Here is a 14,514-nt window from a genome sequence, read left to right on the forward strand (position 1 = left end):
AAAATGCCCGAACCCCGAAGCAGACGAGGGGCAACCAGAAAGCGACCACGAAAAACAAGCAACAACCCAGAAAAGGTCGCCCACCAATCTCGAAGTGCAAAAAGCAATCAAGACCCTCACCGCTGCACTTGGCTCCACTTTCGAGCCTCCCGCAGCACTCAAGTACCAAAGAAAAAATCCTGGAAGCCACAAGAACACCGGGACGGCCAACAACGACCGGGCGACTGAGTCACAGCCACCCAAAGAGACCGCACACACCAACAACCAGCGCCAAAACTCGGCCACCTGCAGGAAGGCTCAACCGCAGGATTCGAAACCGCCACCTGCAGCACCAACTACGCAAGACCCGAGGGCAAGGAGAAGAACCAGCTACTCACCTGTCCCACGACCTCCACCAGACCAATCCACACAACCAGGGACCGACGACCACGAGGCAGGACTCGCCGCCGCCGCCGCCATCGCCGCTGAGCCGCTGAGCACAGGAAATCCTCGACCTACGACCTCCTCTGCTGCCGCGCCGCCGATCCATAGAAGTCCTCAACTTACGACCACTTCGCCTCCTCACCTTCTTCCCTTCTTCGCCGGGGATCCAGCTGCCCTGCAATGGCGTCCACCTTCCAGAGGAGACTACGGACCCACTGGGGGTGAGTCCAGCCTCCCCCCGACAGGCCTAGGCCTAGGCCTGGGAGCTCCAGCAGCAGGACCCTCACTCGATGGACTCCGGTGCGAAATGGGCTTCGCACATGCCCAGTCTCCGCCTGCAACAAGAGAAGCAAGTTACATAGAGACAAGTAAATACAGACTAGCAACAGACATCCCAAAGCCTTATTGCGAGTTCAATCACACAATGGACCATGGACAGCTCCCCCCAGTAAGTAACTTTCCTAACAGTTCTGGGGCAAATTATACCAATTTGCCAAAACTACAATTAGATGGGGGTAATGTTATAGAATGGAGTCAGCAATTGGAAATTGCTCTCATGAGAGAAAATGCACTATTTCTAGCCAGCAGACCTCCACAAAAACCCTGGTCGCTGGAAATTGATTGTATTCACCATAGGGCATTTTGTACTATGTTAACTACTATTCCTTCTGCCATGTATCCTACTATTGAAGATAACCTGACTGATTATGAAGTTGTACAAAAATTATGTAGCCTGTTTTACAGCCAGAGTAAACAGCCACAACCACTAGAATATCTAGAGAGTTCCACTCTGCTAGACACAAGACAGGGGTCCCCATGAGTGAGCACATACTAAAATTAAACGCAACAAGGGCAGAGCTCATGCAGAGGGGGGAAATAATCACTGAAGAGAGCATGATAAGTATCATCATAAACTCTCTAGACAGCAGTTGGGACAGTTTCATAATCCAGCTAGATAGCCTCAGCTTGCAATACCTATCGCTAGGCACTTTAACCAACAAACTTATCGCAGAGGACAATCTGAGGAGGGATCGCCAACTGTCCAGGAGGGATACCAGGCCAACTAGAAGGGTTGAGTTTCAGGATAGAGCAAGAAACACCCCAGAATGTTACTCTTGTGGGTCTAGGAATCACTTAAGGAGAGACTGCCCTAGAAACCACAGAGATAGGAGACACAACGACAACAGAGGGGGGCGATCACCTGAGCGCAGGTACCCCAAGGAAAAGGGGCGAGGGTGGTCCCCCAACCCCAGGAGGCATCTTGAACGCAGGGACAACTCTAGAGACAGTAACCCGGGTTCTATGTATGGGCTCAGACACGATGACCCAGACACCAAACACAAGATAGAGAAAGACATGTGGCTTCTGGATTCAGGAGCCACAAATCACACAACTTGCAACCCAAAACTACTAGACTCACTCACAGAAGCAGACTCTGAAATAAAGGTAGCAAACCAAAGCAAAGTTCAAGTAGTAGGGAAGGGAAACACACACATCACACAAATAGGAAAAATAGAGGGGGTACTGTACGTGCCAGGGATACCCCACAATGTACTGGCTATTACCAAACTGACACAGGACACAAACATCAAAGTAATGTTTAAGAATGGAAAGGCCTACATGATCAAGCAGGGGGAGGAGATAGGAAAGGTGACCATGCATGAGGGCCTACCCTACTTCACACCCAATGCAAGAGAGGAATGGAGCGTTAATACCAGCACAGACCGCAAGGCAGGTGAATGCACAGAAATAGAGGGGGTACAGCAGGGGGCAGCCAAATGTAAACAAAATGTCAATAAGTCTGTATCCATTGGGAAGCCATTGCTTGATAACTGCGCCCACCTCCTTCACAGGAGGCTGGGGCATATCAGTTTCCCTATTGTAAAAAGAATGTCAGAGTGTACAGAAGGCCTCAAAGCAAAGAACTGCGAAAATTATCTGGAGTGTTCAATCTGTAAGTATTCAAAGATTAGAGTTAAGGCCATACCCAAAAGGTCAAAACGAACCACAGAGTCCCCCTTCCAATTAGTACATATGGACTTGGTAGGGCCATTGAAACCATCTGTAGGGCACAGGAAGCGATTCTTCCTCACCATTGTAGATGACTACAATGATATGGTATGATATGGGTATGTTTACTCTCTCAGACACAAAAACGAGGTGTTCCAAAGGTTTAAAGAATTCCACAAAAGAATAGAAATGCAACACAATATGAAAATAAGGCAAATAATGACAGACAGGGGCTCAGAGTTTATGGCCAAGGAATTCACAAGGTGGCTGAGAGAGCGGGGCATAGCGCACTACACTTCTTCGCCATTCTCACCCTTCCAGAACGGGGTCGTAAAGAGAAAAAATGGGGTTTTACAAACGATGATGAGGTGCGCCTTGGAGGATGCTGGGATGGGGCAGCATTTTTGGTCAGAGGCATTGCACTACTCCAATTACACTCTGAATAGACTGTGGTCAAGCTCCATCAATAAGACCCCATACGAGATGCTATATAACAGAAAGCCCAACATTGCACACCTACACATATTTGGCGCCCCAGCTGATGTTCACATCCCCAGACAGCTGAGAAAGAAGGGAGAGAAAATATCAAAGAGACTGAGATTCATGGGTTACAAACCAGGCACAAAGGGCTACAGATTCATCGACGACAACAACCGGTTTGTCGTATCCAGGTCTGCCAATTTCTACGAAAATGCAAACTGGTCAAGGGTTCACTCCAACGACATCCCCACCAATAGAGACACAATTGAACATGGCCAGGGGGAAGAGAAGGTGGAAGCACATAAAACCAACCACCACAAAGTAAACACCAAAGAGTGGAAAGAAGGGCATCCCTCTCTGAAGCTAGATAACCTGACAAACAAAGAGGCAGACAATATGCAGGAGACATTGAACACTTTCTTTTTTTTTTGCAAGCTAACCAATTCTCTGCTTCTTTATTTCCCTTAAATGCCTCCCTTACTTTTTAAAAGGCTAGGATTTTTAAGCTTATTCTTTTCATTTACATATGGGGGGGATGCTTTTCAAGGAGCCACAAGGGGGGCTGAGAGCAGAGTCATTCTGACAGTGTCTTTTAAAATTGCTTGGAAGACCCATTTTTTCCCTAACAATAATGGTTTGTATACTTTGGAATAAAACATATACCTGGAAAAAGTACTTGCAAAACTTGGACAGAAGGAAAAGAAAGGCAGGACTGGACTCATTATCAGTAGCTAGTAGTTCATTGTCCATCCAATTAGATGGATCCGCCCCAGGCGCCTGATGGATCCTGAGAGGTTCCAGATGGAGCGTGAGCCATTTCCTGAGGTTCTAGCACATGACTCGGCCGAGGAGCTGGTAGCCGCCTGGGACCGGGCGGCTGGTGGGGCCTTGGACCGAGTCGTGCCTTTGTGGCCTCTGACCCGGTGCCGATCCCGTGTGGCTCCTTGGTTCACTGAGGAGCTGAGGGAAATGAAGCGCCGGAAAAGACGCCTGGAGAGCGGTTGGAGGGCCAGTCTCGCTGAATCTGATCGAACATGGGTAAGGTCGCATATTAAGGCCTACCTAGTGGCGATAAAGACGGCAAAGTTTAATTACTTTTCCGCCTCTATTGCGTCATCAGGGAATCGTCCGGCCACCCTGTTCAGGGTAACCCGCTCCCTGCTCCATCCGGGAGTGCGGGAGGATCCCTTGGAAGGCAGGGCGGAGGATTTCGGACAATACCTGTATGACAAAATCGCTGAGATCCGGGGGGATTTGGACTCTGACTGGGTAGATCAGGGCAGGGTGATGAGGAATAGTCTTGAGAATGTTATCTGGGAGGAGTTTGATGCTGTGACTCCTGATGATGTGGACAGGATTTGGGGGAGACTTAGTGCGGCCACATGTTTACTGGACCCGTGTCCCTCCTGGTTGGTACTGGCTTCCCGGGAGGTTACACGAGGCTGGCTCCAGGGTGTTATCAACGCTTCGTTGAGTGAGGGTTACTTCCCCACCACCTTGAAAGAGGCGGTGGTGAGGCCTCTCCTCAAGAAGCCGTCCCTGGATCCGGCAATATTGGCCAACTATCGTCCTGTCTCCAACCTTCGCTTTATGGCGAAGGTTGTTGAGAGTGTGGTCGCGCAAAAGTTTCTGCAATTCCTGGAGGAAACATCTTATCTAGATCCATTCCAGTCGGGTTTCAGGTCTGGGCACAGCACGGAAACGGCATTGGTCGCGTTGGTTGATGATCTCTGGAGGGCTAGGGACAGGGGTTGCTCCTCTGTTCTGGTCCTGTTAGACCTCTCAGCGGCTTTTGATACCATCGACCATGGTATCATGCTGCACCGGCTGGAAGAGTTGGGGGTGGGAGGCACCGTGTTACGGTGGTTCTCCTCCTTTCTCTCCGACCGGTCGCAGTTTGTGTTGGCAGGGGGGCAGAGTTCGAACTCGAGGCCTCTCATTTGTGGAGTGCTGCAGGGATCGGTCCTCTCGCCCCTTCTGTTCAACATTTATGTGAAGCCGCTGGGTGAGATCATCCGTGGCTTTGGGGTGAGATACCACCAGTACGCTGATGACACCCAGCTGTACATCTCCACCCCAGGCCACCCCAACGATGCCCTTGAAGTGATGTCCCAGTGCCTGGAGGCTGTGCGGATCTGGATGGGGAGGAACAGGCTCAAGCTCAACCCTTCCAAGACTGAGTGGCTGTGGCTCCCTGCATCCCGATATAGTCAGTTGACTCCATCACTGACTATTGGGGGCGAGTCGTTGGCCCCCACAGAGAGGGCTCGCAATCTGGGAGTCCTCCTGGATATGCAGCTGTCTTTGGAGGAACATCTGACGGCTGTAACCAGGGGGACCTTTTGTCAGGTCCGCCTGATTCGCCAGTTGCGGCCCTTTCTTGATCGGGATTCCCTGTGCACAGTCACTCACGCCCTCGTCACCTCTCGCCTTGACTACTGCAACGCTCTCTACATGGGGCTCCCCTTGAGGAGCACCCGGAGGCTCCAGCTGGTCCAGAATGCAGCAGCGCGGGTAGTGATGGGAGCAGCATGGCGCTCCCATGTAACACAGCTCCTGCGCGAGCTGCACTGGCTCCCGGTGGTCTTCCGGGTGCGCTTCAAGGTACTGGTTATCACCTTCAAAGCGCTCCATGGCATAGGGCCTAGCTATCTTCGAGACCGCCTGCTGCTACCGACGACCTCCCATCGACCCGTGCGCTCCCACAGAGAGGGCCTCCTCGGGGTGCCATGAGCCAAACAGTGTAGGCTGGTGACCCCCAGGGGGAGGGCCTTCTCTGTGGGGGCACCTACCTTCTGGAATCAGCTGCCCCCAGAGATAAGGAGAATCCAAGACCTCAGTGCCTTCTGTCGTGCCCTTAAAACCCATTTTTTCAAGCAAGCCGGGCTGGCTTAAGAAGAAATTTTTAAATGTTTTTAAATGTTTTAAATGTTTTAATTGGTAGTGAGTTTTAATTGGGCCAAATTTATATATCTTTTAATTGTTTTTTAATATTTGTCCTGTATGTTTTTTAATTCTGGCTGTACACCGCCCTGAGTCCTCGGAGAAGGGCGGTATAGAAATTTAATAATAAATAAATAAAATAAATTGTTATCAGTGACTCCCACTGATTCTAAACTCATTTTAAGACTGGGATTGGTGACTACTGAAATTTAAGTATTCAACGTTGGTCTCAGAAATCTTTGATTTGAACTATCAAATCTTTGATCTGAACTTTGATTTGAACTATGGCAAGAAAAATCGTAAAATGGGGCAAAACTCACTTAACCATAATAATTTCTAGATATTTTAAGTGTAGAGAATTCAAGTGTTGAGAATGACCCATTATTTCATCTCTTTTTCCACACTAGGTACCACTATTTGATTTCTTTTCATTTTATTCAAATAACAACAGAAAACCCAATACAGTTCAGTATGAATTGGCTTTCCAGTCCTTCCTTGATGCACTTTTTCACATTGGTTATCTAGTTTAAATGCCAAAGAAAAATCAATGATATATTTTTCAGACCTTTGGAGGATCACACTGTCAATTGTTCACACTGCTCAAGCAAAACTAACAGGTGTGAATTAAGTTTTAGATAAAAAATGGAGCTTTAATTCCAGAAGTCCATTCTTTAAATTTAAACTTCTGGAATTAAAAGGCTCTGGATTAAATGGTACTCCAGACAAAAGATGGAGAAGAGTATCTTGCTTTTAGACATGGTAATAGCTGTCTAGAAAGGTGAGTTATGAGCTATTTTTACATCATCAGAAATTTAATTTATTACCTGTTAAAAATGCAAAGACAAGGAGTACAAGGAGCAAATAAAAGACCTTCATGTTGGGGTTGGTTCTGGACCAAATCTTACTTGTGGGACAGAAACCAGCTCTCAGCCCTCCTTGTGACTTCTTGAAAAGCATCCCCCCCCCACATGCTCCACTGCCTGAGGAGGAAGGGGAGGGCTGCAGGTTGATCCCAAGGGGGTCTGGGAATGGGTGTGAATTCATCCCACAGCCCTCTCCATCCCCTCCTCTGTGAAATTGCTTTCTCCCACTCGTTGGTGGTCAACAAATTCAAAAGGAACTCCCAGCTGAGAATCACTGCTCTAGATTGGTTGATTCAGAGGATTTCTTTAGTGTTAACTAATAGTGTTAGTGTGAGAGATCTCACAAAGGTTGATGGTTCGTTGAGGTGCTTCCAAGAAAAAGGCAGCACGCAAGGATGCAATCAAGTTGAATCTTTATTTAGGAATAAAGTAGAGAAAATGAGTTCCCTGGCATGGAGGCATCCATGCCTGGATTGAGCCCATGGATCAGTCCCGTAGGAAGCTAGAACAAGAGCCAAAGAGCAGCCCCTGTGCAGGGGTTCTTATGGGGGCCCCTGGCCCCTCCCTTACCAATGGGTGTGAGGGGGCCGGAGGGCCATTAACTCTCCCCAATGGGGCTGCAGGGACCGGAGCCCCTTGACCCACCAGTGGGATCAAAGGTGCCTCTTTGCTCCCATCTGGTGGCCTTTTAAGAAACTGCCATGGCTGGCACAAAACACCTAACAATTCCCCTTCTTGCCAGCCAATGACAGGTACCAGAGAGTATGTATGAGAGGGCGAGCAGGTGTCATAGACATGCAGATGCATTATACACATTTACAAGATCAAACACAAACGCTTACACAGAAGGTTATGTCGGTCAATGGGTACAGGTTTGGTGAACAGGTCAGCTAACTGGTCGGTTGTATTACAAAGTTTGATATGTACAAATCCCATTCTGGCAAGCTGCCTGACATTTTTGTAGTGGATGTCTATGTGACGGGACCTAGAGCCCACCGCGTATGCCCCCGAGATTCCAATTGCGGCCGTATTATCTTCTTGAATTTGGATGGGCAGAGGAGGAGGTGCCCAGATGCTCGTTACCAGAGCATTGAACCAAATCAAGTCATTTGCTGGGTCCGATAGGCTGGCATATTCTGCCTCGGCTGTGGAGCAAGAAACAAATTTTTGCTGCCTAACATGCCAATGGATAGGACAGCCATTTAGCAATATGAGGAAACCAGAGGTGCTCCATCTACTCTTGGTGTCACCAACCCAGTCTGTGTCTGAGTAAGCAGAGAGCTGGGCCGGCTTCCCCTTCTCTGGCTCCAGCATAAGGAGAGCATCGGCCATGCCCCTGAGGTACCTAAGTACCCTCTTAATAGCATTCCAGTGGAATTCCTTTGGGTTTTCCACGTGCCTGGACAATAGATTCACAGCTAAAGCTATGTCAGGCCTGCTCCAATTGCTAATGTATAGCAAGGAGCCAATCACAGATCTGTATAATTTATTATCTGTGAACTCAGGGCTGTCCTTGTGAGTGTGACCGTAGTAATCACTTTGTATGGGGCTACGCGTTGGGTTAGACTTCGCCATTTTGCACCTGGCCAACAACTCCTCAATCTTTTCTTTCTGAGATAGGGCGAACCCCTTTTCAGTTGCCAAGATGTGCACACCCAGGTACCTGTCAATCCGCCCCAAGGACTTCAGGGTAAACCTTTCTCCCAGGGCCTTGGAAAATTCATCACACCTTTCCTTGCCAGGCCCCATGTATAGGAGGTCATCCACGTAAACCAAAACCCGTTCTGTGTCACCTTTGGTGTCACGTGTGAAAACACATTCATCTGCATGAGATGCCCTGAAGCCAATTTGTTCTAACCTTTTTCTGAGGCAGTCGTACCAGAGTTTCCCCGACTGCTTGAGGCCATATAACCCTTTTTGGAGCAACCATGTGTTTCCCCCCTCCTGCTGGTAACCAGGAGGGGCCCTCACGTAAATCTGCCGGTCCAAGTTGGCGTGGAAGTAGGCTGTCTGGATGTCAAATTGGTAGACTTCCTTTCCCAGAGCAGCTGCAGTTATGAGGGCGGCCTTGACGCTTTCTGCCTGGACGGTTGGAGAGTAGGTCTCCATGTAGTCTTCCATGTAGCGCTGGGTGAACCCCTGTGCTACCAAGTGGGCCTTGTACAGGTAGTGCCCATTGGCAAGTGCTTTGGCCTTGAAAACCCACCTTGTGCCTATGACCTTCTGCTTTGGTGGTTGCCGGGGGGTGAAGACCTTGAGCTTTCTCAGGCTCTCCATCTCCTGCTCCATCGCAAGCTGCCATCTCTCCTGTTCTTCGATGGGCAGCTCCTGGATGTCAGAGAAAGTCTTTGGGGTGACCACGATGCTGTTGACAGACGCAACGTGCCCAATGTCAATTCTCTTTGGCGGGACCCCCTTGTTGGATCACTTTGACCTCCTGACCTCCTGCCACTCTCCACCCTTTTCTTCTGCAGGTTCCTTGTCGACTGGCTGTTCACAACTGGGATGTGGAGGCCCTCGGTCCCAGGCATTGGGCATCATGGGTCTCTGAGGCGTGGCTGGAGGTGAAGAGTTGGGCGAAGATGGCGTGTCTTCCCCCTCAGGGCTGGACGGCTCATCCTCCCCATCTGGACCAGGTAGGCTGGCCTCTTCGTCCTGTTCCTTGTTCTCGTCGGTGTCAGGGTCTGTGGTTGTCTCAGGCAGTGTTGTGGTTGGTGCAGCTTTGCTGGGTCGGTTGATGTATGGGCCCAGATCATTTGAGTGGATCTGGGTCCAATTGGAGTCCTCTTCGAAGGAGGCAGATTGGGAAGTCACAGTCCTGCCCCCTTCTCCCAGGAACTGGTAGGCCTTGGAGCCAGGGGCATAGCCCAAGAACCTCAGTCTCTGGGAGACGGATCTCCCCTTCTCCTGCAGCTGCTTGCAGATGTGCACCCAAGCATAGGAGCCAAATACATGCAAGTGTCCCAAACTTGGCTTCCTGCCGTGGACCAGAAAGTATGGGGTCTGGTCCACAATGCTGCTCCAGGTGCGGTTTAAGGTGTAATTGGCATAATGTACCACCTCCGCCCAGTATGATTCCGCAACCCCAGCATCTGCAATCAGACTATGCACCATAGTCTGCAGGATACCGTTCCGTTTTTCCGCCACGCCATTTTGCGCAGGAGTAAAGGGCGCTGTTTGAAAATGGTGTATGCCCTTATGTCTTACCCAGTCTTGGAACTTTCGGGACATGAACTCAGCCCCACAGTCGCTCTGCAGCTGTGCGATCTTGGTCTTGTACTGGGTTTCCACATAGTTGTATAGCGAGGCATCCATGCCTGGATTGAGTCCATGGATCAGTCCCGTAGGAAGCTAGAACAAGAGCCAAAGAGCAGCCCCTGTGCAGGGGTTCTTATGGGGGCCCCTGGCCCCTCCCTTACCAATGGGTGTGAGGGGGCCGGAGGGCCATTAACTCTCCCCAATGGGGCTGCAGGGACCGGAGCCCCTTGACCCACCAGTGGGATCAAAGGTGCCTCTTTACTCCCATCTGGTGGCCTTTTAAGAAACTGCCATGGCTGGCACAAAACACCTAACAATTTTAGCTATTTTTGTTACAGGGATAGATTTGTATTGGAGCAGCCTGCAGGCCTCCCAAAGGCTCTGCACACCCTGTTTTTGCAAAAAACGGGCCCGTTTTTCACAAAAACAGGACATGCGGGGCAAGGCTTCAGAGGCCAAAAATGGCTGTATTCCATGTATTTTACTGTTACTATCTTTCTTAGTGGGTCATGCAAACCGCTATTTCGAACAATGCTATTTATAGGGGGTGGGGGTGGGGACAGTGGTGGGTTGCCCTGGTTCTCACCGGTTCTATAGAACTAGTAGTAAAACCGGCAGGAGGCCCCGCCCACTGACCCCGACATCACCAAACGGCTTCTGCGCATGTGCAGAAGAGCGTGTGCATGCATGAGCGAAGTGAGCGCGCACGCGCGGCCCCACTGCAAACCGGTAGTAAAGGTAAGTAGAACCCACCCCTGGGTGGGGGGCACTGAGGATGAGTTTGTAGTACCAAGGGGGCGGTGGACTGAAAAAGTTTGGGAACCACTGCTATAAATGTTATTCATAATGAGATACAGAACCTTTTGGACTGAGGACCCAGTTTGTGGGGGCAATAAGCTGACTTTGTATAAATATACAAAAGTATGAAGGCTATTGCTTAACGCATTGTAAGCCGCCCTGAGTCTCCGGAGAAGGGCGGCATATAAATCAAATTAAAAAAAAAAAAAAAAAAACCTTTTGAACCGTATTTCCAGGGAGATAAGACCCAATGATTATGTGCAATTGTGATTGGATGCTGAGGAATTAGGACCACATCTCTTTAGTGTTAGGAGACCTCTGGGTGAACTAAATGCTGATCAGTTCCTTAGTTATGTAGAGAGTTTGTTACAAAGCAATGTGGAGATATTATGGAGGAACGCTTTCCAGTCACTATTGTGAAGAACCATGAGGGGGCAGACTTAGGAAATTAGGAACAGTACTATTCAGTAAGGTTTTGGAGAAGAAAAGACAACATCTGGTTGATTTCAATGTGGAGGGGATATTTCTGTGTTTTGCAGGCAGCCTGCTGTCTTTGTTAGATAACGGTGCATCTACTAAACAAGAAATTATTACCAGAGTCAGGGAACTCCATAACAGTCTTGGGATTTCTACAGACCGCAGAATTGATTTTTCACAGATACACTTATTTGAGGATTACTTGGGTATAACTATAAAGGTTTGTTTTATCATGAAGGGGGTTGGAGGTTTTTTGTAATTGGAGGAACCTAACAAGAAAGACTGGTGTTTATGCTGCTACATGACAAACATTACTATGGGGTAAAAAATATCAAAGGCTTCATGGGTGTATGTTACTTCTGCGAACTGTGCCACACATCGTATCACCACAAATTTAGACATGATTGTCGATACTTTTGTCAAGCCTGTTTGGAGTCAGAATGCCGCGAAGTGGATGGGGAGAGGGTAAGATGCTTTAAGTGCAAGCTGCTTTGCTGATCTAAGGCATGTTGTGAAAGACATGAACAGCTGTCTGAGGAAGGAAAAATTGGTTGTGAGGATAATGTGTTTTGTTACAGATGCGGCATCTATGTACCCGCACCACATGTTGAATGTAAGAAGTTGAAGTGTGGACAGTGTGATGACAAAGTAGATAGCCTGACTGGACATTTATGTTTTCTGAAAAGGATTTTTAAACCAAATGTAGGACACAGGTACATAGTGTAGGATTTTGAATGCTGTCAAGAAACAGGCACACACATATCGAACTATGTCTATGCCATGGACATGCTGGATGACAGTACTGTTAGGAAATGGGAATGGTATGGTAATAAGTGTCTGGAAGAATTTGTGAAAACATTTGTACAACCTAAGTTTAGAGGGTGTACATTCATCGCTCACAACTCCAAGAGCTACGATGGATACCTAATCCTCAGACAGCTGATTCGTTAAAAGGTGAAGGTGCAACTCTTAACTCAGGGTGGTAAACTGTTATGCATAACCCTACCGTTCTTTCATATACGTTTTATCGATAGCCTTTCATTTTTACCAATGAAATTGAGTAAACTGCCCAAAGCTATGGCTCCAGGGGATATTTTCCTCATTTGTTCAACACAGCAGAGAATCAAGACTATGAGGGCCTGTTGCCAGATGCCAAGTATTACAGTCCTGAAACCATAATGCCCAGTGAGAGAGAGGAATTTGAGAAATGGTATGCTACTAATAAAGGTACAGTGTTTAAGCTCAAAAAAGAACTTGCTTATTACTGCAAACAATATGTTAAGATACTGAGAGAGGCCTGTAATAGGTTTAGGGAAGAAGTGATGCAAATGACAGGAAGGGAGCTTTTCACTGGGAAGGGCAGTGTTATAGTTCGTCAACTGCCAGCGGAGATGGCAGTCGAGTCAGAGGAGATGGAGGGGGTGCCTGGGTTACCATCGGAGCTGGCGGAAGGCTCTGAGGAGCAGGAGGTCTTAGAGCCAGATGCAGAGCAGGGCCCATCTACTCATGCTCAGGTGAAGAGACACCTGTTTTCAGGGCCTGAGCTGAGTGAGGGGGAGGAACAGCTGGGCCCGGTCCCAGATGCGTGTATGCGCAGAAAAGTGCAGAGAGGAGAGCAACACAGGACTGAGGGCCAGCTATCCAGGAAAAGAAGGAGACATTAACAACCCCCTCCCTGGCTGGGCTATAAGGAGGAGGGGTGTAGGAGGCGTGGTTGTTAGAGACATCCGTTCATGCTCCAGAAGAGTTCCTTCCGACGGATTCCTTGCCAGGATTTCCTTGCCACTAACCAGGTTGGTCAGGACTCTTTGTGTTGGGATTGAAGTGCTAATTGAGGCTCCATGCAGGGAACTCAGAGACTGTTATGGCTTGTGAATCACCTATGGATGTGTGACCTGGAGCTTTGTCAGTGAATGCCGTGTATTCCTGCCTTTCTAAATAAAAAGGGGTTTCTCCTCACGCGTAGGCTGTTGAGTGAGGCTCATGAAAGCTGGGTCAGAACAGGTGGAGAAATTGTTGAAGAGAGTGAAATTCACTGCATTGACCCTTTCCAGTATGTTACATTAGCATCTATTTGCATGGTACAGTAATGTTTCATGTTTTTGAAGAAGGATACCATTGCGCTAGTTCCTTTGGACAATTACCAGAAGGGTAAGAAAAGTTTTTCTGCATGCACTATACAGTGGCTGATGTATATAACACATACTGAGAAGATCAATATACAACATGCTCTGCAAGGTGGTGAAAAGCGAGTAGGTGTTTACTTTTTGGATGGCTTTGCCATCATATACCGGGTCCCCACAGCATTTGAATTTAATGGTTGTTTTTTTTCATGGTTGTCCTATATGCTACAAGTTTCATGACTTCAGCAACCTACTTGATTCGACCTAAGGACTGCTGCACTCATGCACTAGGTGTCAGGCCTGGAAGCCATCTTTTGCATTAGGCCTTATGTCAGGTGTGCCTCCATTCAAAACTCAAGAAAGAAAAACCCCAACTCCATGTTTTTAGAGAAAGGTACTTTTACTGAGCATGAACTGATAGCAACGAAAAGAAAGCAAGATGTGAGGCAATAGGCATGAAAATTACATATTGAAAGTGTTCCCAAATCCCTCCCCCCAAGGACCCTGGCTGAATGTCCAATCCCCAGCTCCCCAAGGTGTCATGTGAGGTGCAACTTCAGATGGCCCCATCCATCTGGTATGCCAGAACGGTTGACCTTGACTGGCTATCAACAAGTCCATTCAGCTGCACAGAAGATGATGAGAGTATTCCTCCCTTCTCCTCCCTTTTCGGTCACATCACGAGACATCTCCACCAGCTCGCTTCCCCCACCCAAATACCTATACATCCCCCCCCCATTACTATGGCAGCCGATAGCAAGCAAGCATCATAGAGGCTGACACCTTCAGACCTGCCACGTTTACTACTGTGGGAAACTGGGAGGGGGGATTGTATGGAGCATGGGTAATATATAGACATAATAACATTCCTTTCTCAGAAAGTCAAGGACAACTTGCCCTGCGCCTGGAAGGCTGGAACTGGGAGGCATCTCCAGTTGGGATGGTGCTTTGATTGGTCCATGTGATGGACTTGTGGGTGTTGGGCAGGGACTTGAACTTTTCTTTGGGTGGGGAAAACCTGGAAACTTTCAGATTCGGGTTTTCCCAGATGTGCCAATATGACTGTCAGCCTTGGAAGCCATATTAGGCCGGAAGCTTCAATGCTGCCACCTCCTCATGTGTGGGAAAGTAGGAGGGGG

This window comes from Pituophis catenifer, unplaced genomic scaffold, assembly GCF_029215685.1.
Source record: "Pituophis catenifer annectens isolate HBS135680 unplaced genomic scaffold, rPitCat1.0.hap2 SCAF_5, whole genome shotgun sequence".
Lineage (NCBI taxonomy): Eukaryota > Metazoa > Chordata > Lepidosauria > Squamata > Colubridae > Pituophis > Pituophis catenifer.